This window comes from Crocodylus siamensis, chromosome 5 (genome assembly GCF_052110815.1).
Source record: "Crocodylus siamensis isolate JL-2025a chromosome 5, ASM5211081v1, whole genome shotgun sequence".
Classification (NCBI taxonomy): Eukaryota; Metazoa; Chordata; order Crocodylia; family Crocodylidae; genus Crocodylus; species Crocodylus siamensis.
The window spans coordinates 180,147,671-180,164,904 of NC_143399.1; the positions used below are offsets into that span (position 1 = coordinate 180,147,671).

The window sequence follows — 17,234 nt, forward strand, 5'->3', positions numbered from 1 at the left end:
ATGATAATGTTAATACCAAACTGATCTGAACTGAGATGATGGCTTAGTGGTAACACAAACCATCAAGAAGGACCCCTGTTTCTGGGTTAGCATGATCTGGATATGTTGTAGAGGTAGTGTGAGCAACTGTGAACCTGAAGAAAAGTAGGACTGCAGTTTGTCACCCTTAGGTCAGTGGTCAGCAAACTTTTAAGGATGCATGACAGACTGACCCAGTTTAGATCAGAGACAGGATGGGAACTAGGACCCAGCTGCAGCCAGCACTTTTTCCCCAGGGCAGCATGGGAAAACAACTGCTGCTAAAGTCCCCTGCCACCAAATGGTACTCCATATCCAGGAGCTGTAGGGTTGCCTTAGGTCATATCAGGAGTTAGAGACTGAACAAGCACCATATTGTAAGATTTTTGTAGAGAAGGAGATAAAAGGTAATCCCTGAACTTTTAAGAGGTTCAGGAACATAAACATTTTCTCTCTTAAAAAGAAAGCTTGTAATCGGTATGTGTATTTATTTGAAACAGGACAAGTTTGCCCTAGGGGACCTATAAAATAATTGAACATAAGATCTCACCACACTGACAAAAATCAGTCCAATGTTATATTCATTATTTTAAATTAATTTCACACTGGGTAAAAGGTAAATTCTCATGCTGAAAAAACTGCTGAGGTAATTTTATGAAATTTAATATTTCATATGCAGTCATTAATAACTGCAGCACCAGTTTCAGATGCATTAATCAATTAATAATTTCCCATATGCCTCTTTCATTTTTTGAACTGAAAAGAACCATTTTAGGTTTTTTTTTAATACAGTATAAATCACAAGTTCGCCCAATCACTCTTACTTTTGGTGGGAAGCAAATTGGCAGAGACAGAACAGAGAAACAAGAAAAGGAAATAAGCTACGTACTGTTACTAGCTTAATATAGTTTACTTGCAGATGGAAAAGAGCAGCAAGGGTTTACAAGGAGATTGTGAAGATTACACATTTATATAAACCATAGATTTCCTTGCTTGGGTGACTAATACAATTATAAAAGCAAATAAAAATTAAAATCACAGTGTTCTATTTTTGACACTTAAAAACTATTTCACATTAACCAGAATTTAAATTACTAGTACTTAAAAGTCAAACAAGACTGGATTAAAACTTTTTTTCACCAAGCTTTTCTTGTAAGTCCATAGAACCACATCTACTGGTCTTAATTTTGGAATACAAATTTTAATAAAGCCTACATTCTGGGATAAAATTTGACTTGACAGCATCCACCTAAATAAGGGATTATTCAGGGTATTTAAAATACCAGTGTCCACTATTTCATATCTTGGAAACACATTACCTTAGGGAAAAATGTTTTTGTTTTCATACCACAATATAAGAGTTCAAATACATACTGAACGTGTAGTTAATCTATTTTGCAAAAATATATACATTTTTAAGCACAGCAAAAATGTCAACAAAGTTCTCTAGCACAGTATAAAAACAGTCATTAGCATTGGTTATTCTCAGTGGACTACAGCAAGTTTTATCTTGGTAATATAGTAGCAAAACAATCTTGGTCTCTAGTGACTGCCTGGCATAAACTGCTATTTGTAATGGTCTATTTTTGCTTATGAATCATGTGCTCAATAGTCACTTCAAATAATTAATGAAACATTCAATAAAAAAAGATGACCAAATCATCATCATTATTTAATCAAGGCTCTCTGTCTGGACCCTGGTTCCGCCATCATCTTTGCATGAGCAAATCTCCATGCTTAAGCCGACTTCAGTGAAGCTCCACACGGGAAAGTTCACATGGATCCAAATACAGGAATTCATACAGCAAAGAATAATCCTGTAATGGCAGGGAGAAGTTCACGATAATCTAATATGTTTTGTTAATTAGTAGGATTCTAGTTTTCTTTAATTCTGGGCTACTTTATAAATGCACATAATTCATACCGTTCTGTCTTCATCTGCAGCCAGACAGATCCAGTGCCTTTGCTGCTTACAGCCTTTCCAAGAGATTTCAAGAATACACCTTTCAGGTTTCATTGCTATTATTCATATCTGAGGGCAACAGTGGAAACAAGAATCAGGAAATTCTCACTTCCAGGGTTACTTTGAAAAGCACTAAGCGGCAGTAGAGGCATGCGTTCGAGTTTGTTAGAGGAGGAGTCAAAAGCAAAGTCTAATGAGAACCACTGACCTATGTGAATCTCATTAGGCTAAAGACACCCCTCATTAGACTGAAGGCATCCACAGAAAATGCCACTTCTTTGCTTTCACTCTTTTTGAGTATGGAAAAAAAAATAGAGCAATTCTTCTGTGCAAAGAGCTCAGAATCCAGAAAGTTTTTGATAGTATGAATGTCTACTTGAAAGCTCTAGGTTTAACTTGTGAATTGTGTGCATCTGTTGGCACATCTCAAGGTACTAGTATTACAGGGCGACCCACACCACCTCTAAAAGTATCTCACAGCACCCTAGCGTGATGCAACACCCTGGTAGAGAATCACTGTGATATGCAAAGTGATGTATCCCTCTTTACCACATTACTGGTAATGAGCTGGTTGTATCTTAAAGAAACCTTACTGAGGGCACAGGAACAAGCCATCCTGATGTGCAGAAAGAATAGCAAATATAGCAGGCAATCAGCTTGGCTTAGCAGAGAACCCTTCAGTGAGCTTAAACACAAAAAGAAAGCTTATTACATGTAGAAGATGGGAGAGATGACTAAGGAGGAGTATAAGAATACTTCTCGAACATGCAGGGATAAAGTCAGGAGGGCCAAAGCTCAATTGGAGTTGCAGCTAGCAAGGGATGTGAAGGGTAACAAGAAGGGTTTACAAAAGGGAGGTCAGGGAAATTGTAGGTCCCTTACTGAATGGGGGAGGCAACCTAATGGCAGATGAGGAAGAAAAGGCTGAAGTACTATTCCAGGGGTTTTCAATGTTTTTTAAGGAGAGTACCCCTTCTAGTGGGTACTCCTCCTGGTGGGTACCCCCTCCTTTCAGATGCAGAGAGGGGGTGGGGCCCGGTAGCCGGTCGCTGAGCAGCATCCCCTGGCTGCTGAATATGAAGTAGACGTGCAGCAGTGGGAAAGCGCCGCCATGCTGCCACCACCGTCGCCTGCAGCTGTCATTGCTGCCACCACGACCTGAGTGCCATTGGAAGCAGTGACAGTGCTTCCCAAATACCCCCCCTTTTCCATGCCACCACCATGTACCCCCTGGGGCCTTCCCAAGTACAGCAGACTCCTGATTTATGCGTGTATTGCGTTCCAGGGGAATTTTGTGCAAGTCTAATTTGCATAAGTCAGGACGACTTTCCCCATAGGAAATAATAGAACAGCGAGGGGTTGTGTACCACAGACATACCTTAGTCATAGTTTTTTCCCCCCTTTTTTTTGGTGGAATCGCCTTCAGGAGGTGCATCTAGTGCCTCACCTATGCAATTTGAGATACCGCTACCACAACTCCACTTGATTCCGTCTGCAAATCTTGTGAGGTGTTCACGTACATATGCAAATCTTGCGAGCATTCGCGTGTATACGCAAATGACGCACATCTCAAGGGGAATTTTCCAGTCCAGACAATAACAAAAAAATTGCGTAGCCGCAAGACATGCGTAAGTCAGGGGTCTACTGTACCGCAGGGGTACAGATACACCCAGCTGACAACCCCTGTACTATTCAATGCCTTTTTTACCTTGGTCTTCACAGGCAAGGTCACCTCCCAGACTACTATACCTTACAGTACAGACTGTGGAGAAGATGAGCAAGCTTCAGTGGTGAAAGAACAGGTTAGGGACTATTTAGAAAAGCTGGACATATACCTGGGACCAGGTGCAATGCATCTGAGGGTGCTGAGGGAGTTGGCCAGTGTGACTGCAGAGCCACTAGCCATTATCTTTGAAAACTCACGGCAATCAGGAGAGGTCCTGGATGACTGGAAAAGGGCAGCTCTGAGTGAGATGAGACAACTGGATGAGGGTCAGCTGAGGGTAGAGGCTACACCTTCTTTCAGAAGGTGAAAATCAGCCCAGGACAGATGCATTCATGGCATTGGCTCCACCATCAAGAATCAGCATGTCAGTCAACTTACTGAGCTCCCTGAAGGCTTTAATGAACATCTTATGCCCCTGCATCTTAAGATCAGCAATAAGCAGTACACCACCGTCCCTGTGTTTGCCTCAACATGATGCTGATGATGTCAAAGAAGTACTCCAACCTTGATCACATACTAACTAAACACTTCCAAGGAGGGCAAGATCATTCTCCTTGGTGTCTACAATGCCACAGCTAAACGTGACCTGGAACTCTGGAGTGGCATCACTGGGAAAGGAGTACGAAAAGCCAATTGCAATGGCATCCTTCTCCTGTGGAACTGTGCAAAGCATGGCCTTGTCATCACAAACACTATCTTCAGACAGAATGATAAATATAAGATCACCTGGAAACCCCCTCATTCTAAGCACTGGCACTTCCTTGAGTATGTTATTGTTAGAGCCCCTGATTAAATGGATATCTATCATGTGAGCCATGCAAGGAGCTGGTAACTGGTGGACAGATCACCATCTTGGCAGATCCACTATGAACATCCAGCCAACACCAAAAACAGCCAAAACAATGCAAAGGACCCAACACCAAAATCTTTCCAAGACCCTGTAAAGGATCTCCAACAGTGGCTTGAAGGAAAGGCTCTTTGCCCTGTCCACAAATTAAGGTAACATTGAGGAACTCTGGAAGTGGTTTAAAGCTGCTGTCTATATGGCCTGTGTTTAATTCACTGGCTATACCACCCACCAACACCAAAACTGTTTTGAGGAGTGGAACACCAAGATCCAAGCCCTCCTCGACCAAAAGAGAAGGGCCATTCTGCTTGGCAAATGATACCTCATTTTAGCAGAAAGAGGTATAGCATCAGCTCCTCAAAGCCAAAGCTCAAAGGAGTATCCAGGAAATCAAAAACCAGTGGTGGCAAAATAAAGCCAAAGAGATCAAGCTCTGTGTTAACAAATATGACTGGCATTGCTTTTTCCGGGCAAAGGTCCTCTATGGCCCATTTTCCTCACAGTCTTACTTTCCTGTAATCACAGGGTCGTTTGGTGCTTTTGAAAGACAATGAATCTATCCAAGCTAAATGAAAAGAGCGCTTTGAGGCAACTCCTGAACTTTGAGTCCACTGTAGCAGATGCCACTATCGAATCCATCCCCTAGCACCCTAAAAAGGGATCCCTCACCAATCCTCCTATCCTAGAAGTGTTCAACTGGTAGAGAATTAAAACCACTGAAACACCCATTTTCTTTGGAGTTTTTCTGAATGAAAGGGGAAAAAAAATCTCAAATCTGCAATAATTTCCCCACAAAAAGCTAATTAATATCTGTTAATAAAGAGGTCTTCTTGCAAAGGATTTAAAAAGAAACAGCATTTACAGTATACCTCCAATAAATTACATTCATTTGTACTCAACTAGGAAAAGTACTTTCATTGTTGCCAATCTACTTCTCTTGAATTCATGACTTCAGTCACAATGTTATTTTTTTGTTGTAATTTGTATATTTTCTCCCATTTACATACTACTGTCAAATAGTTCAGTGTCAAAAAGATACTTTCTTTAAAGACAGATTTCATATAGCATCCCAGGATAAATTTAATTATTATTATTTATTATGAGTTTTTTTTTTAAATCAGTTGCACAGCAGAAGCTAGGCAGTAGAAGCAAAAAAGCCACTACAAGTTTGATTATTCTAGGCAGTTTTGTAGAGCCCTATGTATATTTATTAGATTAGGAAATAATTACCTGCAGGAAGGAATAAATGGCCCAGGGAGCTCTCTCTCAATTCACCACCAGATACTGGCATAAACAAATTTTTTACTACATGTATAGTATACTCAATAGACATCCTCCAGAATTTACCTTTGTTTACAGAGGGTACATTTGGAAGCATCAGACCACATGTAGCCAACCTGTGGTATGCACCCCATGGGCAGTTTCTGAGTGCAGCATATGGTAGACTGGAGGGGACAGGCAGCCCAGTGGAAGGTGCAGCAGAGAACAAAAGTAGATCAGGCAGGGGAAGGAGATCAGAGTGGTTCTTGAAGAGGGTGAGGAGCTAAATTTATGGCATACCTGCCACAAAGGTTGGCCCCTACTACCTTAGACTGACACTGCCCCTTTAGTATATGTTTTAAACATTTCAGACATGCTCAGCTCACCTGCAGTTCTGTTACTTGGAGTGGAGGTGGAAGGGGGGTGGCAAGAGAGAAAGAGACCTTGCAAGCAAAATCTGCTGATTGCAGTTCATTTTGCTCCTGCAGGTTCAGGATTGAATTCACACTAGCAGGAAAAATCGTGGTTACAATTAAACTGCAAATAAGGGAATAATAAAAGCCTACTGGACATTGAATAAATAGTAAAACTCAGCTGGTAATAGTTCTGAAATTAGCATGCACAGAAGTGTTCCCACAAAGCCATCTTACACTGTGACATTTTTAAATAAGCCTCACTAATTTATATGATTTCAAATCAACCAATGAATATATTCCTAAATTGTTAGGCATTATTAATGGTCCTTACTTAATTCAAACATATTCACCTAAATACCAGATTACGAGTTCAATGCATAATTAAACATTAGATTTCATTTGTCAGAATACAAGCAGCAATAAATTGCTTGTATGCAAAGCAGACAATGAGATAGTTAAGCTGTGTATAAACATGGTTTACTGCGCATATGCATACTTAGCTGGAGTAGCCAGGGAATAGTGACTGATCTGAGATGTATTTGTTTTACACTGCAGCACGAAGCTTATGTAACAGGCTATAGATGTTGTAAATGATTAGAAGCTTAGGAGGAAGAAACCAAAACAAAGCAATACATTTTACCCTGTGCAAAAGATATGCAGCATGTCCAAGAGATCCTCAGAAGCAGCTCCTGTGAAAATTTGCTTCTATTTGAATTCTAACAAATCTTATTTAGTTCACAGGCAACACACAATTTCTAATATTGTTCTTTTGTCAAAGATGCTAAGTAAATAGCAGGTCACAAAATATGGTATAGATCTTTTTTATTTTAACCTCTCAGGTTGATGTCATAAGTTTGGGCCTTTCAGGGCTAACACACAAAGGCTAAGTACAGATTATCAAAAAACCCGAGGCTGAATTGATTCAGTCTTTTCAGGTTAGTCTAAGCTCCAGAGATTAAACTGAGAAGCAAGTGAACAATCTGAACGTGGAGGGAGAAGCTTGCACACGGTGGTTCCCACCGCCATCCACCACCCCGTGCCACTGCTCTGTGTACAGCTGCTGCTCCAGTACTGGCCACTGCTCCCCCCCCCCGGCCCCCAGACCTGGAGGGGGAAGCTTGCATACAGCAGCTGCCGCTGCCATTTACCATCCTGCTCTGAGTGCTGCCGCTGCTCTGGGACTGGCTGTTGCAACCGCCCCTACCCCACTCTGTGACCAGCTGCCGCTCTGGTTTCAAAAAACTGGAATTTTCAAATTTCTGGCAGGTGCTCAGTCCCGAGCATGCTGGATGTATGAGGTTATACTGTATTCACATAAGCTATGGCTATAGCACCATATCAGAAGAGAGAGATTTTGGAGAGTCCTTTTTAAAGAATGAAGACAGAGAAGCTTCCTCGGGGTATATATTAGGGCTGTGCGAAATTTCATAGACATTAGGGCTGGAAGGGACCTCGGGAGATCATGGAGTCCAGCCCTCTGCCCAAAGGGCAGGAAGTCAGCTGGGGTCATAGGATCCCAGCAAGATAAGCATCCAATTTACTGTTGAAGGTGTTCAATGTAGGTGCTTGAACCACCTCCGCTGGCAGACTGTTCCAGACCTTGAGGGCTCGGACAGTAAAGAAATTCTTCCTTATGTACAGCCTGAAACGGTCTTGCAGGAGTTTGTGACCGTTCAACCTAGTCATCCCTTGGGGCGCTCTGGTGAACAAACGTTCCCCCAGATCCTGGTGGTCACCCCTGATAAACTTATAGGTGGCCATCAGATCACCCCTGAGCCTGCGCTTTTCCAGGCTAAAGAATCCCATGTCTCTCAGCCTGTCATCGTAAGATCTGTTTTCCTGACCTCTGATCATGCACGTAGCTCTCCTCTGGACTCTCTCAAGCTTCTCCACATCCTTTTTGAATTGTGGAGCCCAAAACTGGACACAGTACTCCAGCTGCAGCCTCACCAAGGCTAAGTACAAGGGGAGAATGACGTCCCGGGATTTGCTCGAGAAGCATCTATGGATGCAAGCCAGCGTTTTGGTCGCTTTACTAGCCGCAGCATCACATTGCAGGCTCATGTTCATCTTGTGGTCAATGATGACCCCCAAGTCTTTTTCTTCTGTAGTGCTAACCAACGTAGCACTGCTGAGCCTATAAGGATGCTGCAGGTTTTTCCTCCCAAGGTGGAGAACCTTGCATTTTTCGGTGTTAAACACCATCAGGTTCTCATCTGCCCATTCGCTAAGCTTGTCCAGGACAGCCTGGATCACCCGCCTATCTTCTGGCGTGGATGCTTTGCCCCAAAGTTTGGTGTCATCGGCGAAATTGGCCAGTGCACTCCTGACTCCAATGTCCACATCGTTAATGAAGATGTTGAACAGTATGGGTCCAAGGACAGAGCCTTGAGGGACCCCACTGGTCACAGGGCACCATGATGAGTGACTGCCATCAATTACAACCCTCTGGGTCTGACCACGGAGCCAATTTCCCAGCCAGCGGATCATGGTGGAGCCAAGGCCACAACTGGCCAGTTTGGCCAGGAGGTGATCATGGGATACCAGATCAAAAGCTTTTTTGAAGTCAAGATATATGACATCAATCTCTTCTCCCTGGTCCAGGTGATAGGTCACCTGGTCATAGAAGGAAATGACATTGGTCAAACAAGACCTACCCGCAACAAACCCATGCTGGGTATCCCTTAGGATGTTAGCCTGGGCCAGTCCCTCAAGGATGGCCTCCTTAATAAACTTTTCTAAGATCTTCCCCAGGATAGAAGTCAGGCTAACGGGCCTGTAGTTAGCCGGATCCACTCTCCTCCCTTTCTTGAAGATTGGCACCACATTGGCCTTCTTCCAGTCTTCGGGCACTACACCAGAGCGCCAGGAGTTTTCAAAGATCCGTGCCAGGGGCTGGGCTATGACGCTCGCCAGCTCCTTGAGTACCCTGGGGTGCAGGTTGTCAGGGCCAGCTGACTTGAAGGTATCCAGCTTCTCAACGTGTTCCTTCACGAGGTCAGCATTTATGGAGGGTAGGGGATCCCCAACACCCAGATCTCCCTGTCCCATAGGAGGCATGGACGTCCCATGGGACTGATGAAAGACTGATGCAAAGTACCTATTTAATAGGTTGGCTTTTTCCTGGGCGTCAGTTGCCAGTTGCCCCATCTGGTTTAGTAGGGGTCCAATGTTGCCCTTGCTTTTCCTCCAGCTCCCTACATATCTGAAAAAGGACTTTTTGTTGTCCTTGATGCTTGAAGCTAGTTGGAGTTCAGCTGCAGCCTTGGCTTTCCTGGTTTGCTCCCTGCAGGACTGGACCAGTGCAGAATAATCCTCCTTGGAGGTGATTCCCGTCCCTCCATCCTTTGTAGGCTTTCCTTTTTAGCTGCAGAAGGTCCGCTAGGTCCCTGGAGAGCCAGGAGGGGGTCCCTGGAGAGCCAAGAGGGTTTTTTTTTTTTTTAGAAAGATAAATAAAAGCAAGAGTGTATTTGGCAGACATCTCTTCACAAACAGCAGTCATGTGGAAGACAAGCCCCGTCCTCTTAACCAGCCCCAACAGGGTCCTCGGGACACTCCCAGGTGCCCAATGTGAGGCTTCCAGACCCTATTACTGGTGGCAACTTCACCCCTACCCCCAGGAGGAACCTTCTGTGCTGGTCCCATGCTCCAAGCTGGCACAGGGTACCTCTTGGCAAACCACCTCCTCCAGCCGGGGTTCATCGCATGGCAAGAGTATAAACATGGTAGATTTCATCCGGGAAGTTCTCCTGTCGTTTTTCGACCAGGAGATTAAGCCCTGCGCACCGGATGATCTTTCGGACCACATCCAGGTCCCGGCACACGCTGCTCTGGGACTGGCTGTTGCAACCGCCCCTACCCCACTCTCTTACTGGCTGTAACAGTAACAAATGTTACTGGCCGTTTCAATTCGACACTGTTTCGACTCATTTCGAGCTTGAAACAGCAAAATCGAATCAAAACAAAAGGGCTTCAAAATAAAATGAGGCTAGTTGAAAGTTTCGAAACGTTTTGAATTTCGAAGCAGCCAGCAGTGAGGTGGTGGGAGACAGGGGAGAACCAGGGCTGCACCCCCAGCAGCAGCCAGGAGCACAGCCCTGGCTCTCCCTGTCTCCCACCGACTGCGAGAAGCTGACTATCACGCTGGGGAAACGAACTCACTTTCCCCAGTGCGATGTTCAGGTGAAACATTGGAACAGTCAGGCTATTTCAACCTGAAATGAAATTTGAAACAAAACACTGTTCCGTCCAAACTTCAAAACTGAAGCTGAAATGGAACAGTGCTGTTCCGCACAGCCCTAGTATATATTAAATCCTATTTAGTCATAAAGGCGCCATTTCTCCAGAGCCTTCCAGATAAGTCTAAAAACTGTATGGATTTAACTAAGTTACTGGGGGATGGGATTCAACACTTCTAGGCTTATTCATTTGTGATATTCCATTTTATAAAGTTAGTTACTTCTAATCTTGTTTGTTCTACAATGATCATCAGTTGGCTTAACACATGGTAGGCCTTATGGAGTCAGGCACAGGAAGACAGGCTTTTAAGCAGCTGCACTCCCACATGGGATACAAGTCACAATGTTGCTATACAGTGGTTTGTGTCTCATTTTAATAAGTGGAAAAAGATCCGATTATTTTAAAGTCTTTGAGGTATAGCTCCTAGAGCTTGAAAAGAATAGAAAGGGTCAGTAGCTAATCCACTTTTGTGGAAGACTTCTTTGTCACAGGGCAGAGCAGTCATTTTCTAAATGTCATTAGACAGTTTAAGATGCACTTGAAGCCATTCTTGCAAGAAGAATAAAAGTTTAAGGCACTTATTCTAAAAGCAAAATCAGTTAAAGCAAGTCAAAGAAAGTGAATTTTGGTGAATTATGAAGGTTTTCATGGTGTCTAGGAGTCATACTCAATGAGAATTAAGAAAAAAGCATATAAAAACTATTCTGTTTTTTGTCAATATGTGGAAAGAGTTTAAATGTCACAAGAAAACATTACCGTGTATGAATCATTTCTAAAAATCATCCCCTATTTTAAGAGCAATCGTTTATCCCATAGAATGAACGCCTAAAGTATTTATTTTTAACTGAAATTTTGGAATTTACTTTCCCTTAAAATGAGTATGAAAAACCCGCCTAGCTGTCAGTTCAGTATGCTTTGAAGTTGTACTGGTCTGAAAACACCTACCAGTAATCAGTGTACTAACTTTACTTTCAGATGATACCTGTCAGCGGATTGGATTATTTAGCTTCCTCAAAGGTCAACAATGATGGAAAAAGGCGGCCTGAGAGCACCAAGACTTTTATAAACTATATAAATATAGAAAGGCACAAATTTCAGAGTTATTCACTGAACACCTTAGATGAAATATTTCATGTATTTAGTCATTCTACAGCAGTTAGTTCCTCAACTGGCAGTGAGGTATTTTTGAAGAAAATATATTAATTTTGGATTCTTGGGATACGACCTTGAACTGGCATATATATCAATCACGAATAAACAGCCTCATAAAAGGATCTATAAAATCTGTGGTAAGAAACAGACGTTCTCATTAAAGGCTTTAGTTGTAGTTTTCAGTTTCTGACAGCATTAAATTAACATAATGAAGCATCTTGGGCACAGAAGCAGCTTGAGTCCCCATCATGGAAAACAGCATAGAGTGACCAAGCAAAGATCAAAATCCAAGAAAAACATTCAAAATGACATGTTATAACAAGCGTCATTTCCTTTGCATCTTTTATATACCCAAATAATACTGAGATCTCTCTAGAATCTACCAAAGAAATTACATTTAATATCACACTCCCATTCTGGTATAAGACGTGAAGACAGAAAGCTTATGTAGATCTACTACAGCTTAATACATCAGTCTTCAAACTGAGACTACCCCAGGCCAAACAAGCAACCTTTAATTGTCATGCAAATTTGAAGCTGACATCTTTTTCGAAGATGACGTGTAGCTCTAGTGACAGACAAACACTAGGGAAAGGAATACATACAGATGATAAAAAAATTAAATATGAAGAAGCTTTAAGAATTTTGTTGTGTGGGATATTTCCATATTCTAGAAAGGCCCATGCATCACACCTACCTACCTATGATATGTGGGTAGGTAGGCAGGGGGAGAGGGAGAAGACGAAAGGATATAGAGTAGTGTGTAATGCCACATTTTTGCTGATGTAGTCAAAGGACTTTTATCCATCTGCTTGCACCTTTATTTAGGTGCAAAAATTAACACCCGATTTATGTCAAGTATTTTCAAGTTTTACACAAGCCCAACAAATACAAATTAAAAAGAAATTAAAATAATGCCATAATACTTTTTCAGGCTCTAGAAATGTCAGAAGAGATGTAAATGAATGATAGTAATGTCAGTGTTACATAACAAAAATAAATCCAAAATAAAAGATGAGTATTTGGGTATATGAAAAACTTTAATGCAAAGTGATTTTATAAGATATCACGTGGCTTATGAAACCAACCTGATGCTGTTCTCAACAAATCTCATAGTCCGAAAGAAATTGTAAACAGTCACACTTTGGATTTGGATGAGTGGAAATATACAAGAAAAAAGTGAGCTTATCTTGCTTTCCTAATTTAATATTTAAAGAGAGAATAGGGCAGACCATATAGTTGCAACAGCTGTTTGTATAATTTGTATCTATACACCAATGATCACATCAACCCAACTATATATTTTTTAAAACAAAAATAGCTAAACACACTATAGGTTCATCTAGATCTGTATTAGTCACCATAGTCTGCATGCCAATAAAGCTGTGATACAGCATCTCGTACTAACGGCTCACAGCAACTAGCGGTGCACCGATATACTGGTTGGCTATCGGATCAGCACTGATAAAAGAAGAAAGGATTATTTTGTTGATAATTAATCTGATAATTACAGCTGCGTGACTTGAGTACCCTGGCAAGCATAGTCTGGTCCCTGCACCCCATCACCAGCACAAGCTATGGCCAATATGGTTGGTTAATCATTGGCTATCAGTACTGGGCAAGAAAATCTTTATCCATGCGCTCCTAATGGAAACTGATTTCTTCAGCTTCCATCCGAAGCCCTTTTACATTTACTGGAATGGTAGAGAAATTGGCCTTTGCTTCTGGTTTAAAAAAAAAAAAAAAAAAATAGTAAACTGCTTTTATCAGCTTTTCCTTGGAAGTTCATAAAATCATAGAAAAGTAAGTTTGGAAGGGATCCTCAGGGAATATCTAGTTCAATGCAAAAGTTATATGTGAGAAAAAGGAAAAAAAGGCACCAATATTGCAAATATTTTAGAATGCATCATCTCACCAGCTTACAGAGCAAGAATAGCAAAAATACATAGTGTGACTTTATGTATCAGTCCAAACAAACAAACTACCTTAACTCTGAATGAAAAAACCATGCTGCTTTTCTAGATTTTTTCTGTATGGGTTCTGCACATACTGAATAAAACACAACAGTACTAACACAGACCCCATAAGAAGACCTGATATTTGTTACATATCAAAGCACTCATCCTTGAGAAAGCATGCTCTAAAAGAGCTTATTGCAAGACAGCGGTTATCTTGCCCTAATGTTATTACAAAAGTATGTCAAATGTAGTCCTTTTGAAATGCAAAATGAGGATAAACTAATCAGATTCCAGTAAATAACTGGACAGTCAGAAACTACTATATTTACTTGAAAGCTACCCTTATAAGAGGAAATTGAATAAAAACAAAAACAAACCTCTCTCTATATAAAGAAATCCAAAAATATAACGGGAAAGAAAGTCATTTAACATACACTACGCTGAACTAGAGCTCAGTTGCTTAAAAAAGGAGTGGTAGATTAAATGCATGCTGCCTGGGAATGACAAGGAAACCACCAAAAACAAAAACAATAAAAAAATAAAATCCCAAAGATGAGGATTCATTACTGACTAAGAGAAATGAGGAGTGTCCGAGCGCTCTAAGACTTAGGTTATTTTATATTGTGGGATAGTATATTATTACTCAAAAGTTTAGAGGTACACCCCCCCATGTCATATTTTGCTATTCTTTTCTTTAAAAGGAACAGGAAAACCTCTTTCTAGGTAGTTTTTTTCTTTTCTTTTCTTTTTTTTTTTGCATAGCATTCAGCCTCTGGATGTGGAAGCAATGAGATTATCTATCCTATGCTCACAACCCTGTCATTTACCAAGGGAATTATTGCCTTCTGAAAAAGATGTTAACATTAAATACATTCTGCTCATTTCTGATGGCAGATCAAGCAAAGGCTGGCACTATCAGGTGACATTTCCAACAAAAAACTGAACACTAAGACCCTGGCTTTGCACAATAGAACCTTTGTGCATTAAATGAATCTGTCACTTCAGCTACCCCTGCATATGAAGGCCATATTACAAGTATTTAACTCTTCATTTAAATGTGCACAAAATGTGTTTTTAAGAGCACTAGCACAGAACAAAAAGCTTTGTTTAAGAGAAAAAACCTAGAGCCAGCAAGTACATTATAGCATCAAGAGGCTGTATAACCTTGCCCACACAGCATGCTCTGACTGCACACTTCAGTGTTTATTTAAAACAGAGGTACCAAACATACAGCCCACAGATGGCATTCAGCCTACGGGTCTCTAGACCAACCTCATGCGCCACATTAGGCTGCAGCTGCATGCTGCACGCAGGCTGAATGTAGCACAGGAGTTTTATCTGGGCTGTGTGCTTGTGTTGACTAACCCTGTTCACTAGCTCCAGGGCCAATCCAGTTTGGTCCATGTGCCAGAGTCAGAGCAGTGCAGCTGATGCAACAGAACCAGAGGCAGAGCATGGGGCTTGGCTAGCCAGTCTGCATGCCAGAGCAATGCAGCCATGTGCCACAGGCACAGCATGGGACCAGCGTGGTGTGGTTGATGCGACAGAGCCAGAGTCCAATGCAACCCACATGTCAGCCACAGTATGGGGCCTGTGCGGTCCAGTCCAGTCCAGATGTCAAAGGGAGGGACTCATCTGGTCCAATCAATGTGTTGCAAGCAGCACATGCTAGATCCCAGACTTGCTCTGCACATAGAGTGCAGGCTGAACCTGGTTGCTGCATCCAAGTCAGGGGGTCTAAAGTGTGGGCTGCAGGTTGCACCCTGCCAGACTGGCCCTGTACACTAGCTCTGGCACACTCAGCTAGCCTGGGGCCTGATCCAGACAAGCCACAAAGCCATCACATGGAGTTGGTAAGGGGCAGATGCCACACACAGAACAAGCCCCAGAGCATGGCTGGCTCATGTCACATGTTGTGTGTGGGTTGGACACAATGCCTAAGGCCCTAATGGATTCAAAGCAGAAGTGGGCTGTGCTGTGGCTTTAGTTTTGTGGGTTCCCCCACATGCTGATTGGTGATGGGGCCCCACTTGCAGTTCACAGTTTTTGCTTCCCTGCTGATCAGGAGCAGTTTTTAAATTTGGTGCTGTTTTTGCCTCCCCTCTACTGATTGGCTGAGGGGCCCTGGTGGCCTGCTTGCTTGCTGCTGACTGGGTGGAGGGACAAATACAGTACCAAGTTTAAAACTGCAGTTTCCCCTTCCCTGCCAATCAGGAGCAAGCCACCAGTGGGGTCACTTCACCAATCAGTGACAGGGGGCACATGTGGGGGAAGCTGCAAGATTAAAGGAGTGGCAGCACAGCCCACTTCTGCCGTGAATCCAGTAGAGCCCTATTAACGTTGGACAGAGCTTGGAGGGCTGGCCCCAATCCAGCCCACAGACAGCTAACCTCATCCAGTCCATGGAGCAGCTCAACACCTCTTATCTACAAGATCTTGTTACTCGTTCTTGACCCATATTAAGCAGACAGCCATCCCATATTGTCTATCATTCCTAGAATAACAATTGCCTATTGGAAATTAAAGACTGAACACCACATTCACTCAAAGTATTCAGATTCAAACAGCTAACACCTTAGATAAGGGGTGGGCAATTATTTTGGCTGGCAGGCCATTTAACAAGCTTTGAAGGGCTGTCAAGGGCTATACACACAAAATCTTTCAGAAGACATTACTTTAACAAATTATAGATAAAAACAAACCATATACTAAAAATCAAATATCTACCAGAATATATTTCAATTTGAGTTAAAAAATAATTTTTGTTCTGATTTATGTTCCTTCAAGTGTTGTACATAGAGGGGATTGCATAATAGCTCAAAATAGTCTTATTCTTGCATATTGTGTATGAGAGAGGATGGGAGTGTGTGTGGGGGGGAGCTACCTACATGCTAGGTCCTGGGAACCAGCTGGAGATATGGAGAGAGGGGGTGCAGAAGGCACATGCAGCAGGACTCACCCAGGTAGTTTAGTGCACATACAGACCATGCTCCTCCCAGCCCCAGCCAGTGTGCACAGCTTCCCAGCAAGGCTGCTGCCATTGTTGTTGCAGCTGCAGCTACCCAGGTACTGCTTGGTCCCCCTACCTCCTCCTTTTCCTCATGCCCCTTTCTGTGCCACTTCAGGTGGAAGGGGGATGCGATGGGATGGGGTTGGGCAGGCAGCTCCTACCCCAGCACACATGGGGCTCAAGCTCCCAGCTGCCTTCCACCCACTTGGCTGCCCATAGGTGGCTGCTCATTGCACCGGGAAGCTGTGCATACTGGCCAGGGCCAAGGTGGTGCAGTCAGTGGGCACAGAGGAGGTGTGGACAGGAGCACAGCACAGGCTGCCCTGGGCAGGGCTCCGCCCCATGCGAAGCACTGTGGGGGGTAGCTTCAGGCTGAATACAAAATCACTTGGGGGGGCCAGATCTGGCCTGTGGGCATATTTTGTCCACTCCTGTCTTAGAATTCACACCACCTCTTTTTAGATGTGAAAAGCTAGTCTGTTAAAAGAACTGCTTTTTCCAAACCCTTATTGCTTGGCTAGACTGGTAAATAGACATTATAATTTGTCCTTGGTGCTCTGGCAATCTACTTCACAAACAAACAGACTTAATTGCCTGGTTTCTACTTGCTATTCTGTAGCACACTGTACTGGGCAAGTATTTCCT

At 42.7% G+C, this 17,234-nt stretch overlaps 1 protein-coding gene across 2 annotated transcripts in view; it reads right to left on the reverse strand.

Moving 5' to 3' along the window:
* The window catches only part of PIP4K2A (phosphatidylinositol-5-phosphate 4-kinase type 2 alpha), a 200,431-nt gene that overhangs the window by 85,402 nt on the left and 97,795 nt on the right, over positions 1–17,234 (reverse strand). The gene's annotated exons all lie outside the window — the stretch shown is intronic.